General features: G+C 40.8%; 1 protein-coding gene across 1 annotated transcript in view; it reads right to left on the reverse strand.

Annotated features, from left to right (window-relative positions):
• CPQ (carboxypeptidase Q) overlaps window positions 1–23,496 on the reverse strand; it is a 215,098-nt gene extending 191,602 nt beyond the window's left edge. The window contains exon 1 of the mRNA XM_060775640.2: window positions 23,188–23,496. The gene's annotated coding sequence lies outside the window, so the exon portion shown is untranslated. The remainder of the gene's footprint in view (window positions 1–23,187) is intronic.
• Window positions 23,497–23,787: the final 291 nt, after the last annotated feature.

Here is a 23,787-nt window from a genome sequence, read left to right on the forward strand (position 1 = left end):
GAATTAGGAAAGTTGAGAAACACTATCTTATATTGTGTTAGTCATTTTAATATGCTGTTGTGGGGCATTAAAGACCTGTCTCAGTGGTCCCCGCCACCCAATGGGGGCTTTTGTTAGCTACCAAAATCCAAACCATGAATCTGATCTATCATTTACTCTTTCAACCAATCTGAAGCTACAAAAGACTGATAACAATCCATATAAATTCCTGCAAATGCTCAGGCTATAATTTTCTGAAGTACTAACTGTTCTAATAGTACTATAGCATTAGAATACAATTCATAGAACCATAGCACTCCAATGCTATATCTTTACTGAATGATTGATGTTGAAGGAAACTAGCGCATTAGAAGAACTGCTCATTGGAGGGAAGGATATTTGAGGCAAAGGTGAAGTACTTTGGCCACATAATGAGAAGACAGGAAAGCTTAGAAAAGACAATGATGCTGGAGAAAATGAAAGGAAAAAGAAGAGGGGCCGACCAAGGGCAAGATGGATGGATGGTATCCTTGAAGTGACTGGCTTGACTCTGAAGGAGCTGGGGGTGGTGACGGCTGACAGGGAGCTCTGGCGTGAGGTCAAAAAGAGTCGGAAGCAACTGAATGAATAAACAACAAACAACACCCCAAAGGAGACTCAGGACAGATTACAATACACATATATGACAAACATTCAGTGCCATTATATACCGACAAGACAGACAATTGTACATAGATAGAGGTATATACAGGCTTTTCCCATCTTCAGCATCTTAGAGGCTTGTGTTTGGTTCCAGCCACAGTGTGGTGAATAGGGCTCCACTGGGGTGGTGGTGAATAGGGCTCCACTGTCACCTACGGATCCACAAGAATACTGATCCTGGAAGACTATCCTACTCGGCCAACAAGGGATCGCCTAAGTAAGTAAGTAAGCAAGCAAGCTGTCGCTCCATCTTCCCTGCCAAAGAGCTTTGTTTGCAAACTACCGCCTTGTTCAAATTGCCTGCATTTTTTTCTGGCATTTTCCTTATGGGTGCCTTAAATATCTTCCCACTTTAATGTGGCACCTATTTATCTACTCACATTTGCTTTTGAACTCACATTTGCTTTTGAACTTGCGTTTTGAACAGCAAGCTAAAAGCCAGGCGCTCACCCTGACCTGGGCTTCAAACTGCCAAATTTCTGATTGGCAAGATTTACTGCAGCTGGCAGTTAACCTACTATGCTAAAGCCCGGCCCCATATAAACTACTTTTAAACTTAGTTTGAGCAACTGAAATAAACTGAAGACAAAAGGAGAAAATTGGATGACGGAAGACAAACTGGGTCATTTCAAAATATGAAAAGGTGGGATTATAGAAGACTAAATGAGAATATCTTAGCCAAGAAAATGTAGTTGTCCTAATTATTGAAGAAAGGATCTGTTCTAGAACAAGGATGGCTACACCCCTGTAAAAACCAATGGTACACCTGATATTTTCAATGTGAGAGACCTGAAATGTTTTATGGGCCCATTCTTTTTTTCTCCAAAGGAAATGTCGTTTTGAGGTCACTGAAGACAGAAGAAACAAGTTAAGGGTAATTATATTACTTATAACTCATTACTTCCAACCTTTGGGTTGGAATGCGCTAATAGGGACAATATTCAAAGCAACATTTAAGACAGTGTCTGATTGCAACACACATGACAATGAATCAACAGCTGTCAACTCCATTCAACCTCGGGGAAAGCTCCACTCACTGCCATTGACTCCAGCTGCTCCCTGGCCGCTCACAGCAATGTTATGCTTCTTTATCTCCACTCTTTTGTCACTTCCGATAATGAGTGCTTTTTTAAAAGTTAGTACTGGGCCCTATCTAGTTTGGGAACATCTGCCCAATGTGATACTGCCCAAATGTGCCCATCAGCAGCAGCCAACATGCGGTCCGACATATATATACAGTGCCAGAATAGGGACAGTTGGTTTGGGTTTTGTTTATAATAAGAAAACCTATACTGTAGATTGAACTTAGGCATCCAGAGCTTTTGTGTAACCTCACATTTGCTGTTTAATGTAAGTGGGGTGGGGAAGGGGGAGATAACATACTGAACTGCATTTTGACAGACAAAATATTTAAACAGAAAGTAAATATTAATAGAGTTATGCGCAGTAACGAAAGTAGAAATTAGATGGAAAAGAAGGAAAGGAGGGAGGGAGGAGAAAGGAGAACTGTTATAATGTTCTAGACTGAGACCACTGGTCTACAAAAGTATGCCTACAAATCCCATTTCACCCAGGAAGCCTTAGCAAAGCTAATATTTCTCAGTCTCCTCTTGCTCTGCCCCTTTTTTGTGAGATACTAAAATAGGTTTGCCAGGCCAAGCAGCACATTGTAGGGTGAGCTGTCAGAATTACAGTCTGGAACGTCTATCCAGGATACAAGGTATGCAGATATGGGAAAGCTCAGACACCTGAAGGGTTGCATGTCATGACTGGATAAAACCAAATAAGGTGATTAATAAAAAGTGGTATGGAAACTTACCTTTCCCTTCCCTAGTTCCTCCTCTCTCTCTCTCTCTCTCTCTCTCTCTCTCTCTCTCATTCACTCTCACACTTTGTCTCACACACTCATCCATTTTGTGTGCACCTGCTCATACACATAAAAACAAGAGGTAAAGACAAGATGCTAGGCTTTAATGTATTTCCTAAATTCATTCCATTTTAGTTTTTCTTTCAGAAAGAATCTATACAAAAGAAACGGGCTTTAAATGTATTTCCCCACAAAGTTTCTTCCAAGTATTGTGTTCCAAATTTCAGAATCCATAATATGTATTCTGGCAAATGTTGCCAGGGGATGAACTGCAAATGAACTGTATCACGTAAATTCTGAGGAATGTTAGACCCAGAGGATAACTGTGTTCTGGTCCACATTTATGTCTTTGAAGTGCAAATCAGATCAGGTTGGTTCACTTGGAAATGTGAGCTGAATGAAATCAAGGATCTCGAATCTCCACAGAGAAAGGGAGAGACATATATGCATGTATCTAATTCATCTAATACTTGTCTTGCATAGGGCTTTTCCCCACCTACCTACACAGAGAGAGAGGGGGGAGAGGGAGAGAATTGTATTCCTTTATCTCCAACTTATGGCAACCTTTGGGCAATCTCATCATAGGGTTTTCTTGGCAAAATTTATTCAGAAATAGGTTGCATTTGCCTTCTTCTAAGTCTGAGAGTATATGATTTGCCCAAAGTCTCAGTGGCTGAGCAAATGCTGTTCTCCAGCCCAACACTCAGGCGTTTATACCATGCTTGCACGGTGTAGCACAAAAAAGATGATTGCAGGATGGATCTGAATGCACTATAGCACCCAAAAACAGCATTCTATTATAGCATGATCCTTCACACCATACTAGAACAAATGCATTCTCTAGGATGGCCACTAGCTCCCCTTAACAAGAATGCGGTTGTGCAATGGGTTAAACTGCTGAACTGTTGAACTTGCTGACTGGATGGTTGGCAGTTTAGATCTGTGGGATGTGGTGAGCTTCTGCTATTAGCCCCAGCTTCTGCCAACCTAGCAGTTCAACAACATGCAAGTGTGAGTAGATCAATAGGTACCACTTCGGCAGGAAGGTAAACGGTGCTTCATGCAGTCATGCTGGCCACATGACTTAGGAGATGTCTACAGACATCGCAGGCTCTTCAACTTAGAAATGGAGATGAGCACCACCTCCAGAGCCAGAAATGAGCACCAGTCCTCAGGACCAGAAGGGGAAACCTTTACCTTTATCTGTGTTTGTTTTTTCTAGGCATTGAATGTCTGCCTTATGCCTGTATTTGCTGGAATCCACCCTCAGTCCCCTTAGGGAGATAGGGCAGAATACAAACATATTGTCATTATTATTATCATTATTATTTGGTACGTCTGGTTCTCCTTTTTTAAAAAGTAGTGCTTCCCTGAAGCTTCAAACCTTGCCAGTACTTTTTGCTCATGTGAACAGTTCGGTGGCTGCCCATTTGGAAATGGCTACAGCTGTTCACTCTGCCATCGAACTTCATCTGGGCACAGGCAGTCTGCAGTCAGGGGATGGCACTTAATTTCTCCCAATCACTCTAGCCTTAGCAGCAACCATCAAGCCAGAAACTAGGTTGTCGCATGGCACTTGTAGTAATGCTAACTGAAGTGACAAAATGGTAAGAGAAGGGAGGGGGAAAGGAGATAATTATTCCTCCTTTCCCCCTCCCCTCTCTCCCGTTGTTTCATCACTCTAGCTAGCATCACTACAGGTGAAAAGCAACAACCACTACCAGTTTTATGACCAGTGGTTGCAGCTTTTTGTGCGTGTGTTACAAGCAACTTGAGAATCTGCAAGTCACTTCTGGTGTGAGAGAATTGGCTGTCTGCAAGGACATTGCCTAGGAGACACCTGGATGTTTTACCAACCTATGGGAGGCTTCTCTCATGCCCCCACATGAGAAATTGGAGCTGACAGATGGGAGCTCACCCTCCTACCCAGATTCAAACTGCCGACCTTTCAGTCAGCAGTCCTGCCAGCACAAGGGTCTAACCGATTGCATCACCAGGGTCTCCTGGTAAGGATGGTGGTACAATAGCAAAAACCAGTTTTGTCATTGCTGAACCATGCGGATGCCATCCAGGCATCAGTGCAAACACCTGCCCTTTACCAGGCCAGCTTGGAAGCTGGCTGTTCAGACTTTGGTGATGCTTATCCGGAGTATCCCATTGCCGATCAGCATCATCATTTCTAGCACATGTTAATGATTTCTAAGTTAGTTGGTGTTTCATACTGTAGTTAGTTAAGGTTTCAATTTAGCAATTTTATATATCATCATCATCATCATCATCATCATCTTTAATTACTTATTAATCACCCTCCATCCGAAATGCTCCAGGCGATTTACATAGCAGAAATTATACAGGATAAAACACATACATACAAATATTAAAATTAACATGGGTCAAATGCTCTAGTAAAAAGCCAGGTCTTAAGTGCTGGGATAAAATGCCCTAAGTCACGCATGGCTCTCAAATAAGGAGGCAAGGAATTCCATAAGGCAGGGGCAGAAATAGAGAAGGCCCTGCGTCTGGTGCTTTCCAAGTGCACTTCCCTAGGACCCGGTATATAGAGCAAATCGCGCTGGGATGGTCGTGGCAACCTCCGATGATGGTGGAAGGAGAAACAGTCTCTAAGGTACAATGGACCCTGGCCAAATAAAGTTTTAAAGGTCAGGACCAGCATCTTATACAAACCACGATACTCAATTGGGAGCCAGTGTAGATGCCGCAGCACTGGTGTTATATGGCATTTCATGGGCGTTTTTGTGAGTAACCTGGCTGCAGCATTCTGGACAATACAAAGCTTTCGGGTCGTAGACATCGGAAGGCCAACATACAGGGCATTGCAATAGCCCAGCCTAGATGTGACGGTGGCATGGATGACTGTTGCCAGAGCCTCATCCGACAGGTAAGGTGCCAGTTGCCTCGCTTGTCGTAGATGGAAAAAGACCTATGCTATATTATCTTTAATTTAGTTCTTGTTACATGGTTTGGTTCCAAGACCCCCTCATGGATACCAAAGTCCATGGATGATCAAATCCCATTATATACAGTGGCATAGTAAAATTGTGTTCCTTATACAAAATGGCAATATCAAGGTTTGCCTTTTAAATTTAAAAAAAATATTTTCATACCATGGATAGTTGAATCTGTGGAAGTATAATTGTGGACATGGAAGGCTGCGTGTATGTATTTTCTCTCTTTGTTTTTTTCTGAAGGTTTATTATTTTGTGAATTATATTTTATAATTATAAATATAAATGACTATGCCAACAAAAACTCTGACAATTTAACCAGGAGCTTATAATTGTGACTGTGATCTTGTTAAATTATTCTATATTATTTTATACTGGTGGCACTCTGCCCCAAACTATTCGGAGAAAGGACATGATATACATATTTTAATTGATAAGTACATTCCTCCAGAGCCTTAGTTATGAGAAACTGAAGCATTAAGGAACAAGGTAAGGACTAGTCACACTGCTCTAAACTTCCTTGAGGGGTTGATAGCCTCCATTCTCAAAGTGTTTTGAGTATTGCAGTACTCACACTAATTTAAGGATCATTATCCCAGAGAAAGTTGTGTGAAATTTACACTTGAGATATTTTTAGGATTTCACCCTTAGGCTGGGAAAACTAGGACTTTTATTTAGCCAGAGATGGACAGTCACCGGAGCATTAAAACACAGCAGTGAAATTAAAAGAAAGAACAAGAAACAACAATCCAGACAATCAAGTAAAAATGTATTGTTGAAGGCTTTCATGGCTGGAATCAATAGTTGTTGTGTGTTTTCCAGGCTGTATGGCCATGTTCCAGAAGCATTCTCTCCTGACGTTTCGCCTGCATCTATGGCAGGCATCCTGCCATAGATGCAGGCGAAACATCAGGAGAGAATGCTTCTGGAACATGGCCATACAGCCTGGAAAACACACAACAACCCAATCAAGTAAAAGCTCAAACATCCACAAGAAGCTAAATAGAAAATGACACAGGAAAAACAATCCTAATGAATAAAATCTGAGCAATGTTTCTAGTTTTGTATGGCAGAATTTCTTTAAATCCTAGCTGACATATCAGATCAAAAGGCACACGGGTCATTCACAATACAGAACAGGAAACTGAGAAAAGAAACAATAGGATGAGGTTAATAACCACTTAATTGCCCCAAAGTCTCCTAAATCTGTGAATAATCTAATCATTTCCTATGTGTTTGATTTTCCTCCAAGGAATACAGGAGATCACATACCTAGGAATACATGAGGTGGCTTTGGATAACATCAGATTAGACTTTCAAGGCCCCAGGGTAAACGGGAAGAAACTTGCATGCTACACAGGGGAGTCTGATACAGTTAGTAGCATCTAGCAGTAAGTTTGTTATGACAGCTGCAGAATAAGTTGGCTCAGAGGTTAGCTGAATGTGCAATATAAGAGGAATTATGGTGGTTTTCTAAAAAGTTATAGTGTTGTTTCTTTTCATGGCAAGTGAGCAGCAAAAGCTAAAAAAAATTAAAAAATGAGACTTTTAAAAAAAGGATTGCTCTTCTGTTTGGCAGAAATAATCTCTTAGAGTTTTGTGGGCCTCTAAGATATGCTCTGCTATACATTTCAATGGACTTTGCACTGATAGCCCTTTAGGAATTCCCAAAGTAAATCAAATATCTTATGAGTACACACAACTGACAGCCTTTCATAAAGCAGCAGTGGGGAAACTGTGATTTTTCAGTGCTATTGTATTGCAGTTCCCATCAGTTATGACTTTCCAGCTAGGCTAGGTTTGAAGGGAGGCGAAATCCAATAATATCTGAATGCCGTTGATAACAGAATCTTAAAATAGAGAAAATCCCATTCCAGCCTTTAGCAAACCCTCCTGAAAAGCAACTTCTTGGGCCCCATATTGAAATAAAGGCCAGTTTTAAATCAAATCTTACCTACCCTGGTGCCTCACCTTAGGATTCCAAAGGAGGAAGCCAATGCACCCATTAAAGTACTATAATTGTATAGTGTGAAATCATAAAGAAGACCTTTCTGGATAAACAAAGTGGTCTTATGGAGCGGTTTCTCAGGCAACTGAGACCAATTACTTAGGCACACCAGATACCTAAATGTGGACTCATATGAACTTGCACAATTGGAAGGTTGAAACTATCCTCTCCACATCTTGAAAAAACAAGTGGAGACAGGACTACATGGTTGAGTTTGTGCCTCATCAACCACATGCTATAGGCCAGTGGTTATTAAAGTGTGCTCCATGGTGCCCTTGGGGCTCCACAAAGCATACTGAGGGGCTCCACACTTCCCTCCTCTTCCTCCCATCTCCCCTCCAAGCTTTCCCTCCTATTTTCTGCTCCTCCTGCTGCCTCCCTCACCCCCAAAAGCCTTTTCCCCTCACTTCCCTTGCTGCCTTTCCTGCATGGCAAAAGGGAGTTCAACGGGATGGTCACTGGGGTTTCTGCTATTTCACCCCCTATGAACCATCTCAGAGATTAAGATTGTCTGAGGAGGCCCTGCTCTCGGTCCTGGCTCCTTCGCAGGTGCAACTGGTGGGAATGAGAGATGGGGTCTTCTCAGTGGTGGCCCCATAGATGTGGAACTCCCTCCCCAGTGATATTAGATCAGCTCCCTCACTCCTGAACTTCAGAAAGAGAGTGAAAACATGGCTATGGGATCAAGTTTTCAGAGAATAATTATAGTGCAACAGTTGGATTTTGAATTAGTGCAATGACTACCAGAATGGCCTGGATTGTGGATAGTATGGTTTTAATAGTGATTGTAATGTTTTTAAATGCTTTAATGCATTTCAACGTTGATCTTAATTTAAATTTTTATTTTAATTGTATATTGTTTTTAAGGCATTGAATTGTTGCCTATCTGTAAGCCACCTTGAGTTCCCTTCGGGGTTGAGAAAGGCAAGATATACATATAGTAAATATATTATCATCATCATCATCATCATCATCATCATCATCACTATCATCACTATTACAAAGGCTGGGTGGCCATCTGTTGGCGGTGCTTTGATTTTCTCGCATGGCAGAAAGGCATTGGAATAGATGGCCCCTGGGGTTCCATGGAAAAAAGTCTATCTATGCCATACACACACACACACACACACTTATACAAGGGTTGAATGAAAAGTAATGCCTCCACCTTCGTGACTTGGGTTTGGATGGGAATATTTTGATAAATCAAACACAGAAGTAATCCTTAGAATATGCTCTTTAAGTACCACGATTCACTTTTCCACATAATCACCAGACAATTGAATACATTTCTCCCAATGATGAACAAGTTTTCTGAAGCTGTCACGGAAGAAGTCAACACTCTGTTTCCGCAACCCATCATGCACAGATCTTCCGATAGCCAAGCAAAGCAATAATGTGACCCACACCTTCTTGTGAAATGCCAATTATGCTTGAAATTTCTCTCTGAGTGATACAACGATTGTCCTGAATCAATATGTCAGCCTTTTGCTGTGAAACTTGGTGGTTGCTGTCACAGGATGTCCAACTCTTTGTTTCTCATGCAAGTCAGATGTTCCCACCTCAACATCTTTAAACTTACTCGCCCAACTCACATCAGCACAATCACCATAAACAGCTTGCATTCTCTGATAAATCTCCTTTGGGGTAACACCTTTTGCTGTCAAGAATTCAATGACTGCACATTGCTTAAGTTGCATTGACCGACCATCTGCGCAGGGTTTCACACTTTGCACTTTAACAACACAATCATTCAATGCTAAGGCTTCCTGCCAAAATGGAATTGTAGAGGAGAGTCTACTGAACAAGCCAGTACCTGCCACATACCAGTACTTCCATCTGTTGAGGAGTTACGCAGATGAGGGCATTACTTTTCATCCAACCCGTAATTTGTGTGTGTGTGTGTGTGCATACACATACACACACACACACACATTATATATAAAATAATATATCATATAATATAGAAACATTTATTGGGGTTCCATGAGAAACTTTTTCTTTAAAAGTTTAAGGACCCCTGCTATAAGCGATCACTTGTAGCTGAGCATGATTGTCTTCCAAGGGTAAAGTCCTGGTGCTGGGTCCCTAAGTGACTATGGAGACATATTCTGGACCCACGAGGTCCTTCACATTGAGGACAAAGGTTTCCAAGTGGAAGCATGTTTGAAGGACTTTTATATTTGTAACCATAAGTGTAAACATCAACCACTGAATGTCTTTCTCCATGTAAACATCAATATGTTTGTCTCACATACACTCTCCCCCATTGTTGTGCATTGCAGATGGGTTTATTTTCTTGTATCTAGAAACTTTTCTATATATCTCACTGACCCTCCTTTCTCTCCGGACCCCAGAGCAGAGAAGAAGAATCTATGTTATGTTGCCCTTAATATTGTAAGGTTTAGTTAGAGCCATGGAGCCCAGAACAAGGGCAGCAATCGGGAGCCTAGAGACTTGCAAAGAATTCTGAAACATGTTCTTATCCTTAATGAGGAAACATGTTTCAGAATTCTTTCTTCCATTGGTGATTTGCTCTGATGCAGTCTCACCTCAGAAGAAGCAAAGTAAGCATAGAAGAATATTAACACAGCTTTAGCAGTTACCACATTAATGCTAAAGCCTGGATAGTGCAAGCTTCTGGATAGAAAATTGCAATGTGATCTTGGAACAGCAGTGAGTAGGGGAAGGCCACTTTATCTGTCAGCCTCTTGTGCCAGCTTCTCTGCCAACCCTGCGGAATTAGAGAAACTGAATACAATCAGACTGTCAAATCACATAGCAGTTACAAAGGCATTTCTTGGACACCCTCAAGCAGCATTCCAGCAGGGAAGATCCTGTGCAGTTCCGCTGCAGATAATGAACACTGAACATTGCTGGGAAGCTGCTCTTGAAACTGCAAACATCCTTTTAATGAAATTTACTGGCTTTTAATTTGTCAGCTGAATGCTTGAATAACTTCTTTTTTGCATTTTTCCCTTCTGAATGGGTAAACAGTTATTTCTAAGACACTGTCTGATAGTTTTCATTCATATTTATAAATTCCCACAACCATGTCTGTTTAGTGCACAAACGTAGCACCAGTCATCATCATCATCATCATCATCATTATTATATATTGAATGTAATGTTTTTAAATGTTTTAAATGCTTAATATGTATTAATTTTTATTTAATTTTAATGTTAATGTTAGTGGGTTGTAAGTGTCTTAAGACACTGAATAATTGCCTATATGTAAGATGCCTTGAATCCTCTTCAGGGTAAAGGAAGGGGAGTTGTAAATAAGATAAATGGAGCCCCCGGTGGTGCAATGGGTTAAACCCTTGTGCCGGCAGGACTGAAGACTGACAGGCCAGAGGTTTGAATCCGGGGAGAGCATGGATGAGCTCCCTCTGTCAACTCCAGCTCCCCGTGTGGGGACACGAGAGAAGCCTCCCACAAGGATGGTAAAGCATCAAAAAAATCCCCTGGGAAACATCTTTGCAGACAGCCAATTTTCTCACACCAGACATGACTTGCAGTTTCTCAAGTCACTCCTGACACAAAAAAATAGAAATAAATAAATAAATAATACTGTTGGTTAAAAATAACACACACATCTGTTACAGCATTAGTTGAAAAGGTGCATATACAATCAACCTATATTAAAAACAACCTGTATATAATTTAAAATGTATAATTTAAAATCATCAAGGTAGGCCTGAAAAAGTTTATTAGACATTACAGAAAGAAGAGACTAATCTTTAATATTGTTTTACATTCAGGCAGAATATTCAGCTGTTGAATCTCTTCCACGTCATTTCACAATTTGGGGACAGTTGAGGAAAATGTCCTCTGGGTGACAGTTGCCACCCTAGTCCCAGTGAACTATATGGTTTTAATAATTGGTGTAACGTTTAGATGTTTTAATTCTTTGGTTTTAATGTAAATGTTTATTTTAATTGTATGTTGAATTGTTGCCTATGTGTAAGGCCACTCTGAGTCCCCCTCGAGGTGAGAAGAGCAAGGTATAAATATGATAGAGAAATGAATAAAATCGATACCAAATCCTTTTCTGAAACCTGGGCCATCTAAGACCAAGAAAGGAAACTGCACTGCAGCTCCACCCATTTAGGATAGACTGAGAGTGATGGAAGAAGAAATAGGAAAGTCACCAAGAAGTTACAAAGCCGTTGTCTTGTATTGCCATGTTTGCTGAGTCCTGGAACAGTGAATACTGATTTATTTGTTTGTTTGTTTATTTATTTACTATACTTGTATACCGCCCCTCTCAGCCCGGAGGCAATTCGGGGCGGTTTACATTTGGAAATCAATGCCCCACAAGGTAAAATACAGTCAAAAACAATTACATGTACTATAAACCGTACAGAAATAATAAACAATAAACAATGTAAATCATAAAATACAGTTCTCAGCGTCTCATCATTAAAATCATTTTCCATCGCATCAACTTGTCATTCCATGAGTCTCAATTAATCAGTTATACTGCGTCTGCAAATGCCTGCTCGAACAGTCAGGTCTTAACTCTCTTTCGAAATGTCAGGAGGGAGGGGGCCGATCTAATGTCCCTAGGGAGGACATTCCATAACGAGGGGGCCACCGCTGAGAGGGCCCTGTCTCTCGGATCTGCGAAGAAGGCAGGACCAAGAGCAGGGTCTCTCCAGATGATGTTAAATACCTAGATGGTTTATAGGAAGAGATACGTTCAGACAGGTAAACTGGGCCAGAACCGTTTAGGGCTTTAAAGGCTAAAGCCAGCACTTTGAATTGTGCCCGGTAGCAAACAGGCAGCCAGTGGAGCTGGTGTAACAGAGGCGTGCCGCTCCTTTTAACAACCTAGCTGCTGTCCGTTGGACAAACTGAAGCTTCCGAACAGTCTTCAAAGGCAGCCCCATGTAGAGAGTGTTGCAGTAGTCTATACGAGATGTAACCAGAGTGTGGACTACCGTGGCCAAGTCGGACTTCCCAAGGGACGGGTATTCCATATTTTCCCATATTTCAGATATACTATATTTTCTTCCCAGTAAACCTAGGACTTGAGAAACTTAGAAAGGAAGAGAAGAGAGAAGTAGCTTTTTTTTTCAAGACAGTGCTCTTTTCTAAAGATTCTTCCTTTTGATTTCAGGTTCAGGGTAGGAGGGGACCAGGCCCCAAATTGCAGCTTATCTTTCTGCTCTGACAGTATGTGGAAACAAAATATTTGTGAGGAGATGAAGGATATTATATAGATGTTTTTAATTATTTTGGAAAACATGGCTGTCAGTTAAATACAGAATACCAGTTAATGCATTTGGCTGTCATGTAAAACATTTCTAAATTGCTTTCTGTATATGTAAGTCATATTTTTCATAGCAAAGTAATTTAAACTGCAACAGTGCAACAGGATAGAAACCAAAGCACTTTAAATCACGTTTCTTTTCACAGGGTATGTTCTCTCTCAAGTAGGAAAACTTCACTGGGAGGAATCTATCATTTTAAGAAGCACTCCACTAATCACTACTGACTTTTGTAATAGGGCAATGTTTTTAGGTATTGTGTTGTTTTTTTTATTTTATAATTTTGTTCATAGTTGCTTATACAGTAACCCTGGCATGATTTGTATGCCAAAAGATAGGATATAAATCTTTGAATAAATAATTAAAAAGTAGTTAGCATCTCTATTTGCTAGGGAATGCTGTGTTACTTCATATACTGTATTTTATTTCTTTGTTTCCTGCTTGGCAAAGGAGATATTTTACATCAAAATACACATTTGAATCACAAACTGATGTGATTTTCTTATCCTTACAGGAAAAAGCTTCAGAACTTGGATTATTTTAGATCTGAATTCTATGCATATTTACTAGATTTTCAGAAAGAAGCATTTTTGGATTGCAAGTTCTGGAATCCTGTGATCAGTAACCCAACAAATTCTGGAAGTGGAAATCCAAAAAAAGATAACAGACCAAAACTCTGAAAATGTGCTGAGAAACTCAGAAACTGGTTCTGTTTCTAAGCTATTGGATATTACTATAAGTCTCCCTTTTCCAATCCCCTGGACATCTGGCAGAAGGACAATTGCCAGCTGTCCCAAAGTTATGAGGGAACATAATTTCAATTGCATTCTGTTGTGTTAGGAGATCTTTCCACCTTCTCATCAACACCAATGCATATGCTATTTAGGCTACGCGCCAGGAGAACTAAAACAGTTATTTTTTTCAATCATATGTTCTTGCACTGAAAATACCTACTTGAATGCTTGATTAATTAATCCACATTGCTGTTTTCGAAACTGCTAGGTAGGCAGAAGCTGGGCTAAAGGCCAGGAGCTCACCCTGACCCAGGCTTGAACTGTCAACCTTTCGATTGGCAAGATTTACTGCAACTGGTGGTAAGTTTGCTGTACTAAAGCCCAGCCACTGTTTAGCAGAAGTTGAATCAAACAAAACAAGAAGTATGTGCAACAATATGATAGTTGCCTTTGCTTGATGATATCCAAGTACATTGTATTTTTAATTGTCTTTTTTTGAGGGGGGGGTTGTTCCATGGGAAGGGTGGGAACGTGGGGTGGGACTTTCTGATTTAGGGTTTATGTGTAGTTTGTTGTTGTTATTATTGTTGTCGCTGCTGCTGTTAATGTCTAAGAAAAATGTATTATGGGTGAATTCAAAGTATTTCTGGGATGCAAGCCTGTACATGTTTATTCAAAACCAAGTCTGAGTTTAATGAGGCTCATTCCCATGAAAGTGACTATGGCATTCTACCTGCCATTTCATTTTTGTAGAGTTTTCTTTTTACGTATTTCAAGCATTTCTTTATCCTTATTGTCAAGGGGGGGATTCAGTTGGCAATTTGGGTAGATTGCAAGGTTATACATACTTTCTAGGGAACAAGTGCCATCAAAATCAAAGGGGCATTGAACTCAAAGGGGCTGGCTTTCACAACATGTGTGCATGAGTATGTTTTTCTGATTCAACTTTTTCTGAGGGTTTTTTCTCCCAGGAGGGGGGTGTCACTTATAGTCATAACTTGGAGAAGTGTGTTTTTCTCTATGGCTTCAAAGAGCAATAGAAAGAACGGGTGTGCTGCTTTTAACTCATTTTAATTATTGTGAAAACACCGCATGTTAATTAACACAGTTGAATGTCCTTCTCAGATAGAGGAGATAAAGCACTGGAAAATGTGCCCGAAAAGTAAGATTTACATCTGTACCATTTTCTGGGATAGGTCATTCACTCTTAGTTCAGCTCTCAGAAAGCTAATTTTGTCCTAACACATTTGATCAATCAGAGGGTGTCGCGCTTATTCCCTTGGGTGCCTAGAACAGAATGGTTTTCCACAATAGTTTTTAGATCTAAGACGGTTCACAACCTCCTTTTAAACCTTACAGCCCTACAAAATTAATGGCCTGACTCTTTTCTCCCAGACAACCATATGAAGGAATAATTGAAAGGCCTAATGTACCTTCCCAACCTTTTCTTCTGAAAAGCTAATGGATGGAGCCTTCCAGGTGGGTCAAGCACTTAACGTTCATCCAATTCTACTTTTTCCAGTACATGTTGATCCAAACTATACAACCCGAAAATGTGGCAGCTGTAGGCATTATGATTAGTAACAACAGTTTCTGCCAGATGTCCTCTCTTTTGCCAACTAATCTTAGAGAAATCTACTGGCAGAATTGCACAGCTGGCTACAATTTGTTGGCAGAAGAGCCAACAAATGGAACTGACAGAGGCTGGTCAGTGGGACTGAGTGAAATACATCCAGACTGGTTTTAGCACTGGGACAGAGCCAAACATGACACTTACATAATTTCCAGTATCTTCAGTTTGGGATGGGCAGGAATTCAGCATAGCTTCAGCTGCCATTATGTCAATTCAGTTGGCACTAGTTCACATTTGTCAGTACAAGCTAGTACATACTCATTATCTTAGTGCAGTGGTTGTCAACCTGGGGTTCCCAGATGTTTCTGGGCTACAACTCCCAGAAATCCCAGCCAGTTTACCAGCTGGCTGGTAAACTGGGAGTTGAAGGCCAAAAACATCTGGGGACCCCCAGGTTGAGAACCACTGTCTTAGTGAGACTCACTCACAGGTATGTATCCATTGGTTTCTAGCCTGACAGAGCCAACCTAACCTCAATTAGTTGCATTAACGGGAGCAAATCATGGTAAGGTAGAACTTTCCCTCATCAGTTATGGAAGAATAATTTGTCTCAATGTCCCCAATAGAACTACAACTGTTCTGCAGATGTAGCCAATGGAAGTCCTCCAAGCAGGAAAAGAGAAGAGTGGATGGGAGTTTGCCACGAGACCATTGTAACCATGATCCTGTCTTTCCTGAGAAATCCCATGATCAGGACTCTCACCAACACCCAGAGTTTGGAAGTAACTTGTTGGAAATAAACCATTGTTGGTGTTGCGTACCTTCAGGTTGTGGCGTAGGCTAACCTTCAGACCATTACACCACACCTGCATTTAATTTATTTTTGTAATATCAAAAATCTAACAATTACATTGTTATCTTGATGAGGAATGATTTATTTCCTTTTTCTATGTAACTGTAACTCCTGGGGTACTTTTTGCAGTTACATGTGTATGTAAATGTCAGAGTATTATTTCATTCAGGAGCCATTTCACCACGGCTTCATATATACTGATGCAATCATGAAATGACTAAAAAGGAATGGCAACTTGTTACATTTAGCTGTAACAAGTGGACAGCTTGTTATGCTCAAATGTTTGTGCTTGTGTGTGTGTATCTGTGTAGTTACCTTGAGTTTTCTTGGTGAAACAAGAGAGCAAAATGTTACATTTAAAAGTCATTGCTGTAACTAATTGTAGAGGTGGGTTTGAAATGTAACAGATTGCGTTTTTTAGGCAACTAAACATATTCTGAATACATCAACCTGAAGCTGACATATATGGTATATAAATTCTCTCCTGTCGAAACCAATAGGAAGGAGAAGGCAGAGGATCATAAGTAGGTGAACTCTCTTTTGGAAACGTTTTAAGATAGGTGATATTACTACTCAAGGATGCTTTAGTTTTGGTTTATCATCTTTGGAGGGATTGGGACTAAACTGATCTTGGGATTTCTTCCAACTCCAGGAATCTCTAATCAGAAACAGAAAAGGAGTGGGAAAATTGAATACAAAAAACATACAACCACCCAAATTCTTCTCCACCTGCCTGGCATGAGCTGGCAGTGCTTTTGAAGTGCCAGATGACAAGCTCAGGCACAGAAACAAATAACCAACAACAAATACCCTTTTCAGAACAAGTGAGATACATTCCCAAGTGACTTTCCAAATTAGAATCTTAGCAGCTGCATTTTCATTTTCTAAATATGAAAACACTTTTTAAATTAAATGCATTACAGTGCATCTTAGGTGATGTAAATAGTTCTTTATTCCAACTGCCAAACAATTAATTCACGCCGCTGCTTTGTTTGCTTTGCATCACCGTAATTCATTATTCTTGAACAGTAAGATACAATAGTTGTTGAGACCACTACACTCAAGCCATAAATCTTAGAAGATAATTAAGATAATTCTGGGCATTAATACCTGACCAAGATTTCACAGACCACCTTGGCTGAAACAGCTATCTTTACATATATTGTCAAAGGCTTTCATGGCTGGAATCACTGGGTTGTTGTAGGTTTTTACAGGTTATATGGCCATGGTCTAGAGGCATTCTCTCCTGACGTTTCGCCTGCATCTATGGCAAGCATCCTCAGAGGTAGTGAGTACCTCACTACCTCTGAGGATGCTTGCCATAGATGCAGGCAAAACGTCAGGAGAGAATGCCTCTAGACCATAGCCATATAGCCCGAAAAAAACCTGCAACAACCCACTAACTTCATATACTCTGAATACATGCTAAATCTGTCCTTTCATTGCCAGGATTAAAGCACTGAAGTCTTGCAAATGGTGAAGTAGATGAATTTTGTTTTATGACAGTTTTATTGACCAGTAACCAAAACAGGCATGTGTCGATTTCAGCATTATGTGAATTCACGCACTCAAACTCAGCACAAGGCTGTTACCAGCCTAAATTCAGCTAAATATGTAGGCTAAGGTTATGCTCCCCAGGGATAAATGCACAGAGTTAGATGCTACTTTTGGGATTATTCACAGAAACAAGTGTTACTTGTCCACACATATTTTAAGAACCAGAGCAATGTTAAGTGTTTCCTGCCTCATAGCCACCCACCAAGGCTCTCCCAGTATAGTGCTAAATTCTGAAGTGTGGGTGTTCCTCGTGACAGTCCCCAAAACTGGATCTCAAAGGACAGTCCAAAAATGCAGGAAGGTATGACAATTCACATCAACAAACTAATTCTACCAGTTTTCATCTTCACCAGGTCACATGGGCTTAAATCAGGCATGGGCAAACTTTGGCCCTTATGTGTTTTGGACTTCAACTCCCAGATATCCTAGCCAGCTTACTGGCTGTTAGGAATTGTGGGAGTTGAAGTCCAAAACACCTGGAGGGCCGAAGTTTGCCTATGCCTGGTTTAAATCCTCATTGGGCCTTTTCTGATGCATCGGAGAGTCCAGTCACAACCACAGTGTGTTGGGCTTCTCTTCCAAGAATGCTATCAGTTCGCACTTGATGCATATGCAGTAAGTGAAGTTTTCTGGCAAGAAGATAAATATTGCGCACACACTGCAGCAAATGATAGATTCTCTTTTCTTCATCCAGACAGTCACTATATATACTCATGTATAAGTTGACCTTATGTATAAGTTGAGGGCAAGTCTGAAGGTCAAAATTATGGATTGTGATATGATCCATACAAAAGTTGGGGATCATTTTGCCAAAATGGAAAAGCACCAATGACTCAGGAAGCCATCTACCCCTGCCTGCTGGCAATATTTTCCCACTCAGGCATTGATAAAGGTTGGAAGTGGCACTATGGTGGAAACAGTAGAGGGGACAATGCTTCTTTTAGGTTCTCCTAAGATGAACTAAGTCTGTGCCTTTTGCCAATCTATCTCACAGAAGGGGATGGTCCCTTTTTAGGCATGGGCAAGAGTTAAAGACTTATCCACTGACCCAATGGATAAGTCAACAGTTTTGAGGGGGTTGATTTTTTGACTAAAATTTCTAGACTTATATGTGAGTATTTATATGTATATATTATGCTTTTTCAAAATTACTAATTTTTATTGGCATACACCACAATTCTTATCGGCATACACATTGCCAGCCCCACAAGTCTCACATTGCCAGTGTGATACCTCCACTCCAAAGCAAGTCAACAGAAAGTCCTTTAAACCAAGGTAGCAGAAGCCTTCTAAGAAAATCTCTGCTCTGCTCTCAAATGTTCCTCACATCATGTAAGATGCATGTTGTTTGGAATCATATTAAATATTTTATAGTAACCATAACAAAATTAAATCAATTGCATGCAAACCACTTTCTTGCAGTCTTAGTTGGGTTTTTTGTAGCCTTCCAAAGTCTGCAACTTCATTTCTATCACAAGGTAAACTGTGTTTGAAAGCAAGCTCATTTTCTCTCTCTATGTGTCACCACGTTCTTGTTAACATGCTAAAGCTGTGAAGATAATTTTATAAAGTCTTCATCTGGGACTGTGCCTTCAGAGCCACCCGACACTTCATTTATCCCCACACCTCCAGCAAGCAACTGGCTCTGTTTCAAAAATAACCCACTCTCAAAATAACCCACAAATCTAACATAATGCCAATATCAATAATGCACAAATAATAAAGAATACTTGCAATACTTGCAAATTTTCTACTGGTAGATTCATCACAAGTGACACAGGTGTGAAAGATTAGGAACTAACAGATTCTGCAGGGACAAAGAGTGGTATTAATACACAAGAACAGTTTGAAAGAAAGAATTTAATACACTTGCCAACACATCAGGTCAAAGGATTTGCCAAACGAGCTCACACTGGTAGCTAATTTGTTCTTGTTATTTTACAAACAGTAACCTCAAATATTCTGCAGTTTTTCCTCCCCATCTTCTTATATATAATTTACTGAGACATCTCTTTGTGCCTCCAGCCATGTTCTTGCCTCTTCAAAATGTAAACTATTGATAAACTAGGAAAACAAAGAAGTTTTATTTTCATTGTTCAGTGTATAATTCACAAAGTCATGCATGCCAGACTTTGAGTAGGAGAAATTCAGGAAAGGAATGTAAAAAGAAAAAAGTGGATGGCGAGAGGAGGACAAGTTAAGAGGTTGCTTCTGATTATCAAGTTTCTACAGAGAAAGTTTCTGATGTGGGTTTTCCAGGAATCTTATTAAGCCAAAGTATATTTTAAGTTGATATGGTAGATAGATTGGTAGAGACAGAGACAGAGACAGAGACAGAGACAGAGACAGAGAGATGGATAGATAGATAGATAGATAGATAGATAGATAGATAGATAGATAGATAGATAGATAGATAGATAGATGGGATATATGTCCATTCTTCCCATGAAAAGGAAGATAAGTATTTACATTTCAACAACATTGGTCTCATTTACACTAACCATTCAATGCAGTTTGAAGCTAGCTTAACAAACTCCTACAAAAGTGCATAAAATAAAGTCCTTAATGCGCATCAGTATTCTATGGTTTATGGAATCCCTATCCAGAGCTCCAACTGATTCCAGGATTTTCTATGTAATCACTGCACAGTGAAATCCCTTTCTTCAATACTGGTTTGAAATGGTATTAAACGTGTAGATGAAACCATTGTTTTTTCCATTTGCAATGCAGATTCAATGATTAAAAAAACTTTTCCTGCTTCATTTTTATGTCCAAAAATCTGATAAAGGTAGAGACACTATTAAAGGCACAGGTGCTTAAAAAAAACTAGGATGCATATGGTTAAGCAGCTACAACAAAAGTCATTAATGAGGAACACACAAGCTAGGAGGGGCTGAGCTGATTTGCTTTTGCCCGAGCCTATTGGGAAGTCCAACATTTCTCAACCCTTTCTCTTCTCTTCCACTACTTCTGCACTTTGAACCATGTTTGCTGCAACTGAAATAAATATGAGGATGAAGAGGGGAAACTGAAGGAGAACAAAGCAAGGACTGAAAAAGTGGGATGACAGGAGATTAACAAGGGCTGTCACTTCCAAATCAGGACAGTTGGAGGACATGGAATAATAATAATAATAATAATAATAATAATAATAATAATAATAATAATAGTGTGGTTTTCTGGCATTGTATATTTCTGCCGCTTCTGTGATGGTTCATTTGTATTTTGATTCTGTAGCCCACTTGTGGATGGATGTCCAGAATCAACAGCATCCACCGCGGTCCTTTTTATCCTGGGCGTCGACCGAGCCAGTATAGACTTCGTTTTGGTTTGCTTCTCCATAATGCTAATGGGTTAGGACTCAGTGGTTCTCAACCTGGGGTCCCCAGATGTTTTTGGCCTACAACTCCCAGAAATCCCAGCCAGTTTAACAGCTGTTAGGATTTCTGGGAGTTGAAGGCCAAAACACCTGGGGGCCCACAGGTTGAGAACCACTGGGTTAGGTGCTCTTGGTTCCACTCCTCAGCTGAGACCTCTCTGGCTTGGTTGGACCTGCTGGTAGTTACACTACTACCAGCACAGCTCTCAGCATCCTTGGAGCAGTTAAGCCCCCCACCACAACAAGGTGGCACCCAAAAATGACCTCAAAATCGAACTGCAAAGGCTCTGGCATAAACCAGTACAGGTGGTCCCAGTGGTCATTGGCACACTGGGTGCTGTGCCAAAAGATCTCAGCCGGCATTTGGAAACAATAAGCATTGACAAAATCACGATCTGTCAACTGCAAAAGGCCACCTTACTTGGATCTGCACGCATCATTTGAAAATACAGCACACAGTCCTAGACGCTTGGGAAGTGTTCGACTTGTGATTTTGTGATACGAAATCCAGCATATAGATCTCGTTTGCTGTGACATACTGTGCTTTTGTGTCAATAATAATAATAATAATAATAATAATAATAATACCTTATTTATACCCCATCACCATCTCCCCAAGGGGACTCGGGGCAGCTTACATGAAGCCAAGCTCAACAATTACAACAAAGCAAATCTTTGACATAAAATAATATATCAAATATAGTAAAAACAAACAAACAATACAAAATAAACACAATATGCAATATAAAATCACAATAATTGATCATGAAGGCCAGGGCCGGTTACAAGGATTAACTGGCTGTTAGGAATTGTGGGAGTTCACGTCCAAAGCACCTGAAGGGCCCAAGTTTGCACATGTCTGTCCTACAGTGCAGGTGCACCCTACAGTTTTGGAGACCACTGTACAATTTCCTGCTCGGCCATGGAAACCCACTGGGTGGGTTTTGGCAAGTCACACACTGTCAGCCCCATAAACTGCTTTTTTCACTAGGACACAGTGGAGCAATGGATTCAAAGTGCAGGAAAGGAGATTCCACCTAAACATTAGGAAGACCTTCATTATGATAAAAGCTGTTTCGCAGTGGAACTCACTGCCTTGGAATGTGGTGAAATCTCCTTCTCTGGAGGCTTTGATGCAGAGGTTGGATGGCCATCTGTCCAGACTGCTTCGATTGTGTATCCCTGTATGGCAGAATGGGGTTGGACTGGGTGGCCCTTGGGATCTCTTCCAATACTATGATTCTATTCTATGAATATAGTCAGAATACTGACTGTGGTTTGTTTATTCCCCCATCCACTCCCAAGGAGTTGGTTTTAATTATGTAAATGGACCGAAGGAACATTCTACTCCATCTGGATTATGCTTAAATGGGAGAACACAACATGAAGCTAAACCAATGCAATACTAACATTCCCAATCCCCATGCTATCTAAATAACCCATAAACTGCTTGTGAGATAAATTGCAGATAACCAAATGCATTTCATTTCTCCAGCTAGCACTCCTTGGTTCCCTTCGGAGGATTGAGAGAATTATTATCTTAAATGTATTTTAAATTGCTAGTTTAATTACATTTTTGATGACAACCTTCTGGGTGTTTTTATCTATACTGTATCTGGTATACAGGGAATTTTTAAAAGTCGTGTAACTATACAAATTAATTTCCCTTCAGTCCTCAAATTGTGTGCCTTCCAGCAACGTTTAGACATACAAAGATTTTGAAATCTAAAGAAAAAGGGGAAGCAAACTTCCCAGCAAATGGAAATGTTCTACACTGGAGAATTAATCCAGTTTGATACCACTTCAATTGCTGTGGAATCATGGGACACCAGCACTCATTGCCAGACAAACCTTACTCCCAAGATTCCATATAACTGAACTATGGCAGTTTAAGCAGTGTTATGTTGTGTAATTTTAAGATACTGAACACGCATGCGCAGTCCCCCCTCTTCGTGATCCTTTTGCCTCTTAGCTCTAGAAGTGGCCTTTGGACGCACGCATGCGCACTCCCCCTTCTTGTTTGCCCTTTGGTCTCCTGTTTCGGCTTCTAGGCAGCCTTCGGGTGCACGCATGCGCACTCCCCCTTCTTGTTTGCCCTTTGGTCTCCGGTTTCGGCTTCTAGGCAGCCTTCGGTTGCACGCATGCGCACTCTCCCTTCTTGTTGGTCTTTTTCTCCCCATCTCTGCTTCCAGAACAAGCGGCGGACCCTTCAAGAGCCACGCATGCGCAGTATGCCCCCCCTCGCGGCCTTCTGGCATTCCTTCGTCCTCTTTCCCCAATGGCTAGAACTACCTACCCGTCCTGGAGAGCAGTCAGTTGGCGAGGATGTATGGTGGCCGCAGGGGCCCGTCTCTCGCAAAAGGCGAAACCGAGGACGCTAGACAGGGACTCCCTCGGAGGAGAGAAGGCAGAAACAACTATGGCTGCGTTTGGAGAACGCCCTGGCTGGCTCTGCCCTTCGCCCTTGGTTGAACGCACAGAATCACCTGAGGAGGCCGCTTTAGCAGCCTCTCGACTCTCCAGCAGACCTCGAAGGCGTTTTTTGGAGAGAGGCTGCGTAGGCCTCAAACCCTTCTCTCTTGCCTCAGTCGGTTTGGGATTGGGCAAGAGAGGGCTGTGGAAACCAGAGGAGGAGGAGGAGGATTCCTTTCTTCCAAATGACTATTATTAAAACTTAACATACCAATAAAAACTCTCTTTGGCAGAGAAGGCGAAAGGCCTTGAAAAATTACAACTCCCATTCTACTTTCTACCTTGAGAAAGTAGAATTATACATTTAGACTAGGGAATTAGTACGGTTTAATAGCACTTTAAAGGCTGATCTGGCCGGGGTGGTTCATATTGTGTCCAATTCTGGGCACCACAATTCAAGAGAGATATTGACAAGCTGGAATGT

This window comes from Anolis sagrei, chromosome 4 (assembly GCF_037176765.1).
Source record: "Anolis sagrei isolate rAnoSag1 chromosome 4, rAnoSag1.mat, whole genome shotgun sequence".
Classification (NCBI taxonomy): domain Eukaryota; kingdom Metazoa; phylum Chordata; class Lepidosauria; order Squamata; family Dactyloidae; genus Anolis; species Anolis sagrei.